The 14,037-nt window shown below is 40.9% G+C and overlaps 3 protein-coding genes across 5 annotated transcripts in view; 1 reads left to right on the top strand and 2 right to left on the bottom strand.

Moving 5' to 3' along the window:
- apc2 (APC regulator of WNT signaling pathway 2) overlaps nucleotides 1-9,596 on the bottom strand; it is a 44,477-nt gene extending 34,881 nt beyond the window's left edge. The window contains exons 1-2 of one of the 3 annotated variants that reach the window (XM_072388903.1): nucleotides 9,562-9,583; nucleotides 1,147-1,388 (exon numbers count right to left, since the gene is read on the bottom strand). The gene's annotated coding sequence lies outside the window, so the exon portion shown is untranslated. Of the gene's footprint in view, nucleotides 1-1,146; nucleotides 1,389-9,561 lie in introns of all 3 variants that reach the window. The other 2 variants (XM_072388904.1, XM_072388905.1) reach the window with 2 other exon arrangements.
- LOC140311517 (tripartite motif-containing protein 16-like) overlaps nucleotides 1-14,037 on the bottom strand; it is a 252,966-nt gene that overhangs the window by 13,169 nt on the left and 225,760 nt on the right. The gene's annotated exons all lie outside the window — the stretch shown is intronic.
- The window catches only part of pycr3 (pyrroline-5-carboxylate reductase 3), a 404,375-nt gene that overhangs the window by 368,875 nt on the left and 21,463 nt on the right, over nucleotides 1-14,037 (top strand). The gene's annotated exons all lie outside the window — the stretch shown is intronic.

Raw genomic sequence — 14,037 nt, 5'->3', positions numbered from 1 at the left:
AACTTTTATCTCTTAAATCACTTCATAAAGAACTGAAAGTAGTCAGTGGCAACCAGGAAGATCCTGTGTTATGATTCCCAAGCACACAGAACTGTTAAGAGACATTAAAACACTGCAGCTTTCACCACTTTTTCAGATAAGGAACAAGTAAAAAATGCATTTACTCATTCAAAAACAGGTTATCCAGAGAGCCATATCACATGAAAAGTGAGAGGCAGGAAACATGGAGGTCAACCACAACACACAGAAACACACAATGGCAAACTTTAACTCTCTGGAGGAGAACAAAAGGGGGGAATGAACTGATGAAATACAGGCGCAGGGCAATGAGGCAGCTAAACACAGGTTTAAAAAGCAAAACAGGAAGTAGCCGTGACACAGAACATGGGAATACAAAGCACAAAGTCAAGCTAACGTCACGCTATACAGAGTCAGCCATTTTGGAGAGCTGTTCAGTTTTAGATGAAACTTGTCGGACGATATGTAGTGCACTACATTTTCATCAAGTGTACAGAAAGACGTACACTGCATTAGTCAAAATAGACAATCATGCATTGCAGTTAAAGCCCAGAGCTAATGGAGTCTGCTAACGCTAGCTGGCGCTAGCTGGCGCTAGCCGGTGCTAACTGATGCTAGCTGGTGCTAGCTGGTGCTAGCTGGTGCTAACATTTTGCGTTCTCAGTATTTTAATTGTCTTGAAAATGCCTGATGAGCAAAATTTATATGGGTGGTGGTATGGAACCCACTAACAATCTTAATGACACCTATTTTTTCAGCATATTCATGAACCACACAAATGTTGTGCTGAGATATTTGGTTTGATCTATAGAGACAGTTGGAATAAACTACAAGGAAAGTTTAAGGTTTATTTTAAACAAAACAACAAATCTAAACAGAGTTAAAAATAATAGTAAAGTAATAAAAAGTATTTTCACAGTACAAATATATAAAATAATCAGATTATCTGACTTTTTATGCAAAATATGCATATAAGACACATTTTTTGTGCGTTTCTTATTGCCACTTTGGGAATTTTGAAGTCTCAACATCCTGACAACATGTACTTGTAATCAATAAGCTGTCGTCTTCACAGAGCACAGGAAGCTGAACCCATCATTAGATGTTTCTCACACACCTTCGACTGACCTTTGAATAGTTCAGCTCTTTGCTTTCATGACCGAGCTGGGTGTTGAGAAGCTTCAGTCTGTCTGGGCTGAGATTGTGTCTGAGATGAAGCCACCGGAGGCCCAGCAGGAGCAGCCGGAGCAGCAGGAGGACGAGCAGATGGATGAATGATGGAAGAAGCTTTTACTGCTGCACACCGAGCCTCACTTTATCCTCCACAATGAGCCACCGCTTCCTGTCAGCAGCAACAAACAGCACCGTTGCTGTTGAAAGGAGGATGAAATGTGAAATATGCTGCTGAATCATGGAGAAAGCAAACAAGAACGCATGGAAACAGATGGAAATCGAAATGATTGATTGAATACCAGCGGGGTCACGCTGGGACAGAGTTCAATACAAACTGCTTCCTGTAGTTCTGCTGTTTTAATATGTGGTGATGAGCAGAATTATCCGGCAGAAACATGTTCCTCCATCTTCTATCCATCCTATAAACTGTGCTACAGTCTCCCACTAATTCTACAAGCTCATAAAATCATAACTTCAAGGCAAAGGGAAAGCTTCAGAATGAGATAATCAGTTAGTTCTGATTCATTCTGAAGTCATAAATCCCTCTTATCTAACTTGATATCAACACACATAAAGGTCAACCTCACAATAAACAGTCTTCAAAGCTCAAAAAGCAGCAAACTGCAGCGTCACAAACAGCCCACAGGATGACAGGCGAAGGTCAGCTCAGACCCTCCCAGCCTGTACGCACATGTTTGGGTGCATTTCAGTCAGTTGTTCTGAAAACTCTGCCTTATGTAAGGTTACAGCGGCTTTTTCCAACTCAGTGAGTATGAACTTCCTGTCCCCGAAGCTCACTGAGTCACCGATGGAGAAGTGAAAATAATGCGTTAACCAATGAGCTCAGAGGTCAGACAGATTCCCCTCAGCCTCCCTATATATCTATATATATAAATACCCTACAGGACAGTGCACATTATGAGATAATATCATTATTATAAGAGTATTTGAAACCATTGTATTAGTTTAGTATATTCTAAAAATGTAAATGCTCAACAGTCTGTTTGTTTAGAGCACATCTTATCTTCCCAGGACTTTAAAGTCTTGCTAAACGATACTTTTCCGTGTGGATGGAGCTTATTAACGAGCTCCTCTGATACCTGAACCACAGGTAGGTCACTTTCAGGGTGAAGTCACTTTGAGTTCACATAAAGTGCTTCAATGTCCACCACAGATGATGAAAATGGAGACTTCTGTTCGCAGAAAGTTTTCTAACCTTGTCATAATGTCCATAAGACATCTTTGTGAGCTACGAGACGTCAGCTGTACATGCAGAACATGAGAAGTACATGAGAACGGTTGGGTCAGTCAGTATATTGCACAGAGAAGATTGCAGGAGCGAGTCCTCGTTACTTTGGGGGTGAGGCTTTATAGCTAACTTTAATGCTAACTGCTAAGTGTTGTGTTCTTTCTACAGCAGGGATGTCCACATCCGGTCCTCGAGGACCGCTGTCCTGCAGGTTTTAGATGTTTTCCTGCTTCAGATTAAATGGATCTCTTCAAAAGATTGAAGTTCTGTCCTGCAGGTTTTAGATGTTTTCCTGCTTCAGATTAAATGGATCTCTTCAAAAGACTGAAGTTCTGTCCTGCAGGTTTTAGATGTTTTCCTGCTTCAGATTAAATGGATCTCTTCAAAAGACTGAAGTTCTGTCCTGCAGGTTTTAGATGTTTTCCTGCTTCAGATTAAATGGATCTCTTCAAAAGATTGAAGTTCTGTCCTGCAGGTTTTAGATGTTTTCCTGCTTCAGATTAAATGGATCTCTTCAAAAGACTGAAGTTCTGTCCTGCAGGTTTTAGATGTTTTCCTGCTTCAGATTAAATGGATCTCTTCAAAAGATTGAAGTTCTGTCCTGCAGGTTTTAGACGTTTTCCTGCTTCAGATTAAATGGATCTCTTCAAAAGATTGAAGTTCTGTCCTGCAGGTTTTAGATGTTTTCCTGCTTCAGATTAAATGGATCTCTTCAAAAGATTGAAGTTCTGTCCTGCAGGTTTTAGATGTTTTCCTGCTTCAGATTAAATGGATCTCTTCAAAAGATTGAAGTTCTGTCCTGCAGGTTTTAGATGTTTTCCTGCTTCAGATTAAATGGATCTCTTCAAAAGATTGAAGTTCTGTCCTGCAGGTTTTAGATGTTTTCCTGCTTCAGATTAAATGGATCTCTTCAAAAGATTGAAGTTCTGTCCTGCAGGTTTTAGATGTTTTCCTGCTTCAGATTAAATGGATCTCTTCAAAAGACTGAAGTTCTGTCCTGCAGGTTTTAGATGTTTTCCTGCTTCAGATTAAATGGATCTCTTCAAAAGACTGAAGTTCTGTCCTGCAGGTTTTAGATGTTTTCCTGCTTCAGATTAAATGGATCTCTTCAAAAGATTGAAGTTCTGTCCTGCAGGTTTTAGATGTTTTCCTGCTTCAGATTAAATGGATCTCTTCAAAAGATTGAAGTTCTGTCCTGCAGGTTTTAGATGTTTTCCTGCTTCAGATTAAATGGATCTCTTCAAAAGATTGAAGTTCTGTCCTGCAGGTTTTAGATGTTTTCCTGCTTCAGATTAAATGGATCTCTTCAAAAGATTGAAGTTCTGTCCTGCAGGTTTTAGATGTTTTCCTGCTTCAGATTAAATGGATCTCTTCAAAAGACTGAAGTTCTGTCCTGCAGGTTTTAGATGTTTTCCTGCTTCAGATTAAATGGATCTCTTCAAAAGATTGAAGTTCTGTCCTGCAGGTTTTAGATGTTTTCCTGCTTCAGATTAAATGGATCTCTTCAAAAGATTGAAGTTCTGTCCTGCAGGTTTTAGATGTTTTCCTGCTTCAGATTAAATGGATCTCTTCAAAAGATTGAAGTTCTGTACTGCAGGTTTTAGACGTTTTCCTGCTTCAGATTAAATGGATCTCTTCAAAAGATTGAAGTTCTGTCCTGCAGGTTTTAGACGTTTTCCTGCTTCAGATTAAATGGATCTCTTCAAAAGATTGAAGTTCTGTCCTGCAGGTTTTAGATGTTTTCCTGCTTCAGATTAAATGGATCTCTTCAAAAGACTGAAGTTCTGTCCTGCAGGTTTTAGATGTTTTCCTGCTTCCGATTAAATGGATCTCTTCAAAAGATTGAAGTTCTGTCCTGCAGGTTTTAGACGTTTTCCTGCTTCAGATTAAATGGATCTCTTCAAAAGATTGAAGTTCTGTCCTGCAGGTTTTAGATGTTTTCCTGCTTCAGATTAAATGGATCTCTTCAAAAGATTGAAGTTCTGTCCTGCAGGTTTTAGATGTTTTCCTGCTTCAGATTAAATGGATCTCTTCAAAAGATTGAAGTTCTGTCCTGCAGGTTTTAGATGTTTTCCTGCTTCCGATTAAATGGACCTCTTCAAAAGATTGAAGTTCTGTCCTGCAGGTTTTAGATGTTTTCCTGCTTCAGATTAAATGGATCTCTTCAAAAGATTGAAGTTCTGTCCTGCAGGTTTTAGATGTTTTCCTGCTTCAGATTAAATGGATCTCTTCAAAAGATTGAAGTTCTGTCCTGCAGGTTTTAGATGTTTTCCTGCTTCCGATTAAATGGACCTCTTCAAAAGATTGAAGTTCTGTCCTGCAGGTTTTAGATGTTTTCCTGCTTCAGATTAAATGGATCTCTTCAAAAGACTGAAGTTCTGTCCTGCAGGTTTTAGATGTTTTCCTGCTTCAGATTAAATGGATCTCTTCGAAAGATTGAAGTTCTGTCCTGCAGGTTTTAGATGTTTTCCTGCTTCAGATTAAATGGATCTCTTCAAAAGATTGAAGTTCTGTCCTGCAGGTTTTAGATGTTTTCCTGCTTCAGATTAAATGGATCTCTTCAAAAGATTGAAGTTCTGTCCTGCAGGTTTTAGATGTTTTCCTGCTTCAGATTAAATGGATCTCTTCAAAAGATTGAAGTTCTGTCCTGCAGGTTTTAGATGTTTTCCTGCTTCAGATTAAATGGATCTCTTCAAAAGACTGAAGTTCTGTCCTGCAGGTTTTAGATGTTTTCCTGCTTCAGATTAAATGGATCTCTTCAAAAGATTGAAGTTCTGTCCTGCAGGTTTTAGATGTTTTCCTGCTTCCGATTAAATGGATCTCTTCAAAAGATTGAAGTTCTGTCCTGCAGGTTTTAGACGTTTTCCTGCTTCAGATTAAATGGATCTCTTCAAAAGATTGAAGTTCTGTCCTGCAGGTTTTAGATGTTTTCCTGCTTCCGATTAAATGGATCTCTTCAAAAGATTGAAGTTCTGTCCTGCAGGTTTTAGATGTTTTCCTGCTTCAGATTAAATGGATCTCTTCAAAAGATTGAAGTTCTGTCCTGCAGGTTTTAGATGTTTTCCTGCTTCAGATTAAATGGATCTCTTCAAAAGACTGAAGTTCTGTCCTGCAGGTTTTAGATGTTTTCCTGCTTCAGATTAAATGGATCTCTTCAAAAGATTGAAGTTCTGTCCTGCAGGTTTTAGATGTTTTCCTGCTTCAGATTAAATGGATCTCTTCAAAAGATTGAAGTTCTGTCCTGCAGGTTTTAGATGTTTTCCTGCTTCCGATTAAATGGATCTCTTCAAAAGATTGAAGTTCTGTCCTGCAGGTTTTAGATGTTTTCCTGCTTCCGATTAAATGGATCTCTTCAAAAGATTGAAGTTCTGTCCTGCAGGTTTTAGATGTTTTCCTGCTTCAGATTAAATGGATCTCTTCAAAAGATTGAAGTTCTGTCCTGCAGGTTTTAGATGTTTTCCTGCTTCCGATTAAATGGATCTCTTCAAAAGATTGAAGTTCTGTCCTGCAGGTTTTAGATGTTTTCCTGCTTCCGATTAAATGGATCTCTTCAAAAGATTGAAGTTCTGTCCTGCAGGTTTTAGACGTTTTCCTGCTTCAGATTAAATGGATCTCTTCAAAAGATTGAAGTTCTGTCCTGCAGGTTTTAGATGTTTTCCTGCTTCCGATTAAATGGATCTCTTCAAAAGATTGAAGTTCTGTCCTGCAGGTTTTAGATGTTTTCCTGCTTCCGATTAAATGGATCTCTTCAAAAGATTGAAGTTCTGTCCTGCAGGTTTTAGACGTTTTCCTGCTTCAGATTAAATGGATTGAAGTTCTGCACAAGCCTGCTAAGGATGCATTGATCTGAATCAGGTGTGCTGAAGCAGGGAAACATCCTCAAGGACCGGATGTGGACATCCCTGTTCTCTAGCTGCAGAAAGTGATACATTATTAATGAGATACTTTCACTTCCATCTGCTCCTGGTCACATTTAGGTTCCTCTTATTGAGAATCCCTCTATAATTCAAAGAACTGGTCACAGAATAAAACAGCTGAATCAGACTAAAACATCATAAGTTCACTTCTGTTCAAACACAGATTCACTCGGATGCAACAGAAACAAACAACATGTGCCTCTTTGTGGGGTTTTTTTTCCAATTATTACCCCTCGATGTTTATCAGCTACAACACTGAAGCAGCAGGGCTCCTGTTAGCAGGGCTCCTGTTAGCAGGGCTCCTGTTAGCAGGGCTCCTGTTAGCAGGGCTCCTGTTAGCAGGGCTCCTGTTAGCAGGGCTCCTGTTAGCAGGGCGCTACTTCAAATGATGTTTATGAAGGAGCTGAAAGCAGCCACGCCCTCCATCTCTGCCTGCAGCCTCCACCACACTCAGGCTCATCCATCAGCAGCAGTAACAAAGCTTCAGCTTTTCCTTTCCTGGAAATCTTCACACCATTTTCATCAACTCAGCTCCAAACGGCTGAAAATCCTTTGCGGCTTCACACATACTGTCAGTTAAGCTTTGGTTTATAATTCTAAAGAGCTTTCCACATCCTTTACTAAACTGTGAATTAAAACAAAGGATTTTTTTCCCTAAAAGAAAAGCCTGCTCAGTTTAATCAGCTTTATAGTTAGTTTATTATCTGAGATAATAAACCTTTAAATGCTGCTGATACTGGGAAAACTGCTGCCAAACGCTCAGACTCAACCAAATATTAACCCCAAACATTAGTGTCAAAATGAAAATGGCAGAAAGTTAATCGACCGCTTTGGACTCAAAATTAAATCATTTATTTATAGACTGGATAATCTCATGATGAGTTCTGCATCGAAAAGATGAATCAGAGACAAAAGATCAAAACATCTTCAAGGTTAACATCTTCATCTGCACAAATGTTGAGTTAAAGGACAAAGAAAAGCAGAAAATCCACATAAATAGAAGCTTTTTATGTGTTAATTTTCATTCAGATTTTAATTTATTTTGATTTTACAAACAAAACTCTGAAATTCACATAATTTTATCATTTAAATTATGTGAAACTGTTTTATATTTCTATTGTTTTCTGATGAAAAAGTCCTGAAGTCCAGCCTTCATTTCTTTATATTTTACTTCCAAGCAGCCAGACTTTCTTTAACCTTAAAAGTGTCCTGATCAACAGTTCTGCAGCTTTCTGAAGCTCTTTCAGAGTTTTTCTTTTGACATTTTCTGCTTTTTCCCTCATCTTCAGTCCTTGTACCTGAGCATTTTCAGTGTTTTTTCTTTGTTAAGCCACTTAACTCTGACCTTTGAACCCTTCAGGCAGAAAAAAGGCTCCTAACTCAAGGGATGAACCAGTGTTGTGTCGACACATAACAGACAACTTAGCAAAGAAGCCATTTTAAACTGGATCTTTAGGCACTTTGTTACCAGCAGCCTGTCACAAAGACACATCATTTGTTCCCATTTCTTTAGCTGCATCTATGAAAAACAGCAAAGAAAACACAGTTTGACAGACAGAAAATAGGATTTCTGCAGCAACAAGGTGATTCCCAAAGAGCTATTAGCTGAAAACTTGGCATATCTCAGCATGGTGTGCAGTGTGTCCTTAAAACATTTGAGGAAACTGGACAAGTGGAGGACAAAAGAAGAAGTGTCAGGCCTAAAAAACTATCTACAGCAGATGAACAGGATCTGAAAGTGATGTCCTTAAGAAAGAGGAAAAAATCCAGCTGTGACCTGACAGGACCTGAGAGATGCATCTGGACCTTCAGCTGATCCATCTACTGTTGGCCCAAGCCTCATCAGAAATGGTCTCCATGGAAGGGTGGCTGTCAAGAAGCCGTTCTTAAGGAAGGGAAACAGGGAGAAAAGGCTGAGCTGTGCCAAATGTCACAAGAAGTGGACTGAAAATCAGTGGCAACAGGTCTTATGGAGGGATGAATCCTCCCCAGAGCCCGGACCTCAACATTATTGAAGCAGTGTGGGATCATCTGACAGAGAACGGAACAAAAGGCAGCCCACATCCAAAGAAGAGCTTTGGGATGTCCTTCAAGAAGCCTGGAGAACTATTCCTGAAGACTCCTTAAAGAAATGACAGAAAGCTTGTCTCAGAGGGTTTGTTGGAGAATAAAGGAGCTCAGACCAGAGATTCACTTTAAAGCTGCTGAGAACTGATAAAAAACTCAGTTTTTTGTCTTATTTACTGTATTTATATTCATATTTGCATGTTTCCTCTTTCCCTGACAGTACATGATGAAGACTTTTGCTCAGTAAAAATCTGTATCTTCTTTATCTTCACAGAGACAGAGAGACTGCAGCAAAACATATATCATATTAATAACCTGCACTGAAAACAGCCAGTGAGACAACAAAATGTTAGAGCAACATTAACAGTGACCAGCAGGGAGCTCACTCAAGGCCTACCAAAGCTGCCATGCTTTCCATGGAGATCAGAGACGTTTATCACACAAAAACAGACCGACTGCAGCACGTTTCTGTCCTGATGAAGGACCAAACGTGCAAAAAAGCCCAGTAACAGTTGATAAAAAGTCACAACAACCAGCAGAACCAATGAATATTTAACAGCTCTTAATAATGAAGGATAAGCAGTGGAACCAGCACAGACTGGGACAGACGGCATGAGGCCGGATCCAGTGTATGAATGACAATGAGCTCAATGTGACTTTCAGCTGGAAAACCCGCAAACAGGCAGCTTGATGCATTTAGACAGAGTCGCATCAGGGGGGGAAACGGCTCCAATACATTTGTTCATATTTGGATTTATTTGACCTCCTTTGGGTCGTTGCTTTTTTTTTTCTGACGACATCTATGATTCATCAGCGCCTCCGTCCTCCATCCTTCTGCCTGCATGAAGGAGAGAAAGCAGGGCGCACCCCCACCCCCCCAAAAAAACCCGCATCAAAGATGAACCACTGAAAAAAAACCTGCAACCTTCAACGTATGAATTCCACCTGAAATCTGCGCCACGAATCAGCCTCCTCCCGTCTGATCTGCCTCGTTTTATATACACAGCGGGAACCGAGCCGGACCGGGCCGAGCCATGTCGATGCAGGCCAGAAAGGCGTCGGTCCGGGTGGAAAACCCGCAAAATATAAGAAAATGTGAGATTAGATGCGAGAAAACCGGGAGCGGTCGGTCCTTACCTCATGACTCCGAGCTGAGCTGAAGATCACTGACGAAGAGGAGGGAGAGGATGGATGAGAGGAACAGGGGAGGAGGGGGAGCTGCACGGGAGATGGGTGACGGGAGGGGGAATAAATCAAAACCTTCAGTTTGGATCACAAACATCGAAGGAAACCTTTCATATGGAGGATTTTTTTCAAATAAAACGCTATATTCTCGTGTTTTTAAGCGCCGTGAGTCGCTCCACCCATAACCATTGTGACAATAAAGGCTTTTGACTTGACTTGACATTCGGAATCAAGCAAAGCATCAATAATACACAACTATAAATCACATGGGCATTCATCAAGCTCTGATACAAACCCTGGAAAAGGTCTTTTCCAGGAGAAAACGAGGCTGAAGAGAAGCTGTCATGGACTGAGGGTGATTGGATCTGCTTTGGGTGAGGAGATGATGCTGGATCTGAAAACTGATGCAGGTCCAATGAAACATGGAAAGATGTCCGGCTTTCTGCAGACAATAACCGTCGGTGCTCACAGGGATGCATCTTCTCTGATGAGGCGGATGAAATGCATCAAGCGCCAAGAAGCAAAGTATTAACACTTTATTTATCCTGTGCCTTCTTTCTTCAACCTGATAAAAGCTTCTCCACATTTTAAAAAAGCAGAAGTTAGGTTTTTATTGCACGCAGAGAGCAGAATATTCAAAAATGCTTCTTCAGAAATCAGTAAAAGCTTTAGAGATGGATAAGAAGAGTTATTCTATATTAAACTGTTTCAATACATGCAAGGTTAGACTTCTCCACAGCTCTTCTTTCTGGTTATTGTGTGTTTTCAAAAGGTGGAAATGCATTCAAGTGTTGATTTTTCCTCTGTAATGGCCATTTATCACCACTAAAGGGAGACAAATACTTCAAGTTGGGATTCTCACGTAGCACTCAACTGCAAAACATGCGAAGACGGCTTAGAAAAAGGAGGAGGAGATTCAGAAGAATACAGAGAATAGAGCAAGTCTGGAAAAATAAAGTCAAAATGTGTCCTAAAACATGTAACATGCATAAGAATGCAGAATCTGATGCAGCAACAGTCAGTGAAAGTTGTTCTGGAGTCAAAGAAAGACTTCTGGAAGCTTCTCCAAGCAGCAGGTTACCTGCTGACAGGTGAGGGTGTCAGGATTGGGTATAAAAGCAGCTTCCACCAAAGGTTCAGCCTCTCCAACAAGGATGGGTCGTGGCTCACCGCTTTGGGCCAAACTCCATCAGAGAATCATCAATAAGTTCAGGAAATATTCCTCAGAGTCAGACTGTAAAGAACTTTGGTCTTTCAGCATCTACAGAGCAGGATATTGGGAACAGATTCAGGGAGTCTGGGGAAATCTCAGTGTGGAAAGTTGCTGTGAAACTCATCCCGGCTGCTCAGATGTGTGTTTTATTACTTTGGTTTCAAGCTTTAATTTGCTTTAAACGCCAACAACGAGATAAAAACCCTCAGAAACACAGTTAAAACAGTTAAAACAGTAAAAAACTATCAAAAACGAGCCCCAGAGTCAGACAGCAGCCGCAGGAAAAGTGTCACAGGAAGTGAAGAAGAAGAGAAGGAAGACAACAGGAAGTGAAGAAGAAGAGAAGGAAGACAACAGGATGTGAAGAAGAAGAGAAGGAAGACAACAGGAAGTGAAGAAGAAGAGACGGAAGACAACAGGAAGTGAAGAAGAAGAGAAGGAAGACAACAGGAAGTGAAGAAGAAGAGAAGGAAGACAACAGGAAGTGAAGAAGAAGAGAAGGAAGACAACAGGAAGTGAAGAAGAAGAGAAGGAAGACAACAAGAAGTGAAGAAGAAGAGAAGGAAGACAACAGGAAGTGAAGAAGAAGAGAAGGAAGACAACAGGAAGTGAAGAAGAAGAGAAGGAAGACAACAGGAAGTGAAGAAGAAGAGAAGGAAGACAACAGGAAGTGAAGAAGAAGAGAAGGAAGACAACAGGAAGTGAAGAAGAAGAGAAGGAAGACAACAGGAAGTGAAGAAGAAGAGAAGGAAGACAAGAATAAGCATCAGATGCTGGAGAGATCAGAGGAAAAGACAGAAGCAGAGAGAAAGAATTCTTTCTTCTAACATAAGCTCGAACCTTATCGTCTGTTAGCTCCAGTTTTATCTAATTTCACTCAGAAATCTAGTTTTCAGCCTTTCAAAATGTTCTTTCCAATCTCTCACTGACACATATCGAATGAGAGAAAAACATTTTATCCTCCTGTTTTGTCTTTTGTGAGCAGGTTTAAGCTGCTTCACTGACCAATTTTTATGTATTTGGAATATCAAAAGAAATCTAGTTTAATGCAGCAAAACACTCTAAAAGCTGCTGTAGAGTCAAATAAAGACAGAAAGTTTATAGAATCTACAGCAACAGCTTCTGGAGCTTCTCCAACCAGCAGGTTACCTGCTGACAGGTGAGGGTGTCAGGATTGGGTATAAAAGCAGCTTCCACCAAAGGTTCAGCCTCTCCAACAAGGATGGGTCGTGGCTCACCGCTTTGGGCCAAACTCCATCAGAGAATCATCAATAAGTTCAGGAAATATTCCTCAGAGTCAGACTGTAAAGAACTTTGGTCTTTCAGCATCTACAGAGCAGGATATTGGGAACAGATTCAGGGAGTCTGGGGAAATCTCAGTGTGGAAAGTTGCTGTGAAACTCACCCCGGCTGCTCAGATGTGTGTTTTATTACTTTGGTTTCAAACTTTAATTAGCTTTAAACGCCAACAACGAGATAAAAAACCCTCAGAAACACAGTTAAAACAGTTAAAACAGTAAAAAACCATCAAAAACGAGCCCCAGAGTCAGACAGCAGCAAGAAAAGTGTCACAGGAAGTGAAGAAGAAGAGAAGGAAGACAACAGGAAGTGAAGAAGAAGAGAAGGAAGACAACAGGAAGTGAAGAAGAAGAGAAGGAAGACAACAGGAAGTGAAGAAGAAGAGAAGGAAGACAACAGGAAGTGAAGAAGAGAAGGAAGACAACAGGAAGTGAAGAAGAAGAGAAGGAAGACAACAGGAAGTGAAGAAGAAGAGAAGGAAGACAACAGGAAGTGAAGAAGAAGAGAAGGAAGACAACAGGAAGTGAAGAAGAAGAGAAGGAAGACAACAGGAAGTGAAGAAGAAGAGAAGGAAGACAACAGGAAGTGAAGAAGAAGAGAAGGAAGACAACAGGAAGTGAAGAAGAAGAGAAGGAAGCCAAGAATAAACATCAGATGCTGGAGAGATCAGAGGAAAAGACACAGAAGCAGAGAGAAAGAATTCTTTCTTCTAACATAAGCTCGAACCTTATCGTCTGTTAGCTCCAGTTTTATCTAATTTCACTCAGAAATCTGGTTTTCAGCCTTTCAAAATGTTCTTTCCAATCTCTCACTGACACATATCGAATGAGAGAAAAACATTTTATCCTCCTGTTTTGTCTTTTCTGACCAGGTTTAAGCTGCTTCACTGAACAATTTTTATGTATTTGGAATATCAAAAGAAATCTAGTTTAATGCAGCAAAACACTCTAAAAACTGCTGTAGAGTCAGAGAAAGACAGAAAGTTTATAGAATCTACAGCAACAGCTTCTGGAGCTTCTCCAACCAGCAGGTTACCTGCTGACAGGTGAGGGTGTCAGGATTGGGTATAAAAGCAGCTTCCACCAAAGGTTCAGCCTCTCCAACAAGGATGGGTCGTGGCTCACCGCTTTGGGCCAAACTCCATCAGAGAATCATCAATAAGTTCAGGAAATATTCCTCAGAGTCAGACTGTAAAGAACTTTGGTCTTTCAGCATCTACAGAGCAGAATATTGGGAACAGATTCAGGGAGAATAAGCAACAATCTCCCCTTTGTTTACATGGAAGTGGCCGATTATAAATGTTCAGTATGTTTAGGTGTGATGAAACACTTCCTGTCATGTGACCTTGACTTGCAGAGACTGATTGGTCAGCTCTCCAATGTTTGAGCCATAAATGCACCAAAAGCTTTAAGTCATCTGAACTTGATAAATCTAATATCCAGAAAGGCTGGGAAGACCTATTCAGAGCAGGATATTGTGAACAGATTCAGGGAGTCTCAGTGTGGAAAGGCCAAGGACAGAAAGCCCTGTTGGATGAGCTCGGAGCCCTCAGGCAGCACTGCAGGAGAAACCGTCAGGCCACCATGATCCATACAGCCACATGGGCTCAGGAGGAGCTGGGAAAAGCATTTCCACTCAACACAGTCCACGGCTGCATCCAGAAATGTGAGCTGAAGCTGCATCACACCAGGAGGAAGCCATATATCAGCTCTGAGCAGAACCACGGCCCAGTTCTCTGGACTCCAGCTCATCTCAGAGGGACAGAAAGACAGTGGACACGGGTTCTGTGGGCAGATGAGTCCACGTTTCAGCTGCTTCTGGGACAAACTGCTGAGAAAGAGCATCCAGCTGTTCTCAGAGGAAGGTTTAAAGCCAGCGTCTGTGATGGTCTGGGGCTGCAGCAGAGTCCATGGCAT

Source organism: Leuresthes tenuis, unplaced genomic scaffold (assembly GCF_036924035.1).
Source record: "Leuresthes tenuis unplaced genomic scaffold, fLeuTen1.0.hap1 SCAF_7, whole genome shotgun sequence".
NCBI classification, from domain to species: Eukaryota; Metazoa; Chordata; class Actinopteri; order Atheriniformes; family Atherinopsidae; genus Leuresthes; species Leuresthes tenuis.
This window is presented reverse-complemented; position numbering and strand designations above follow the sequence as displayed.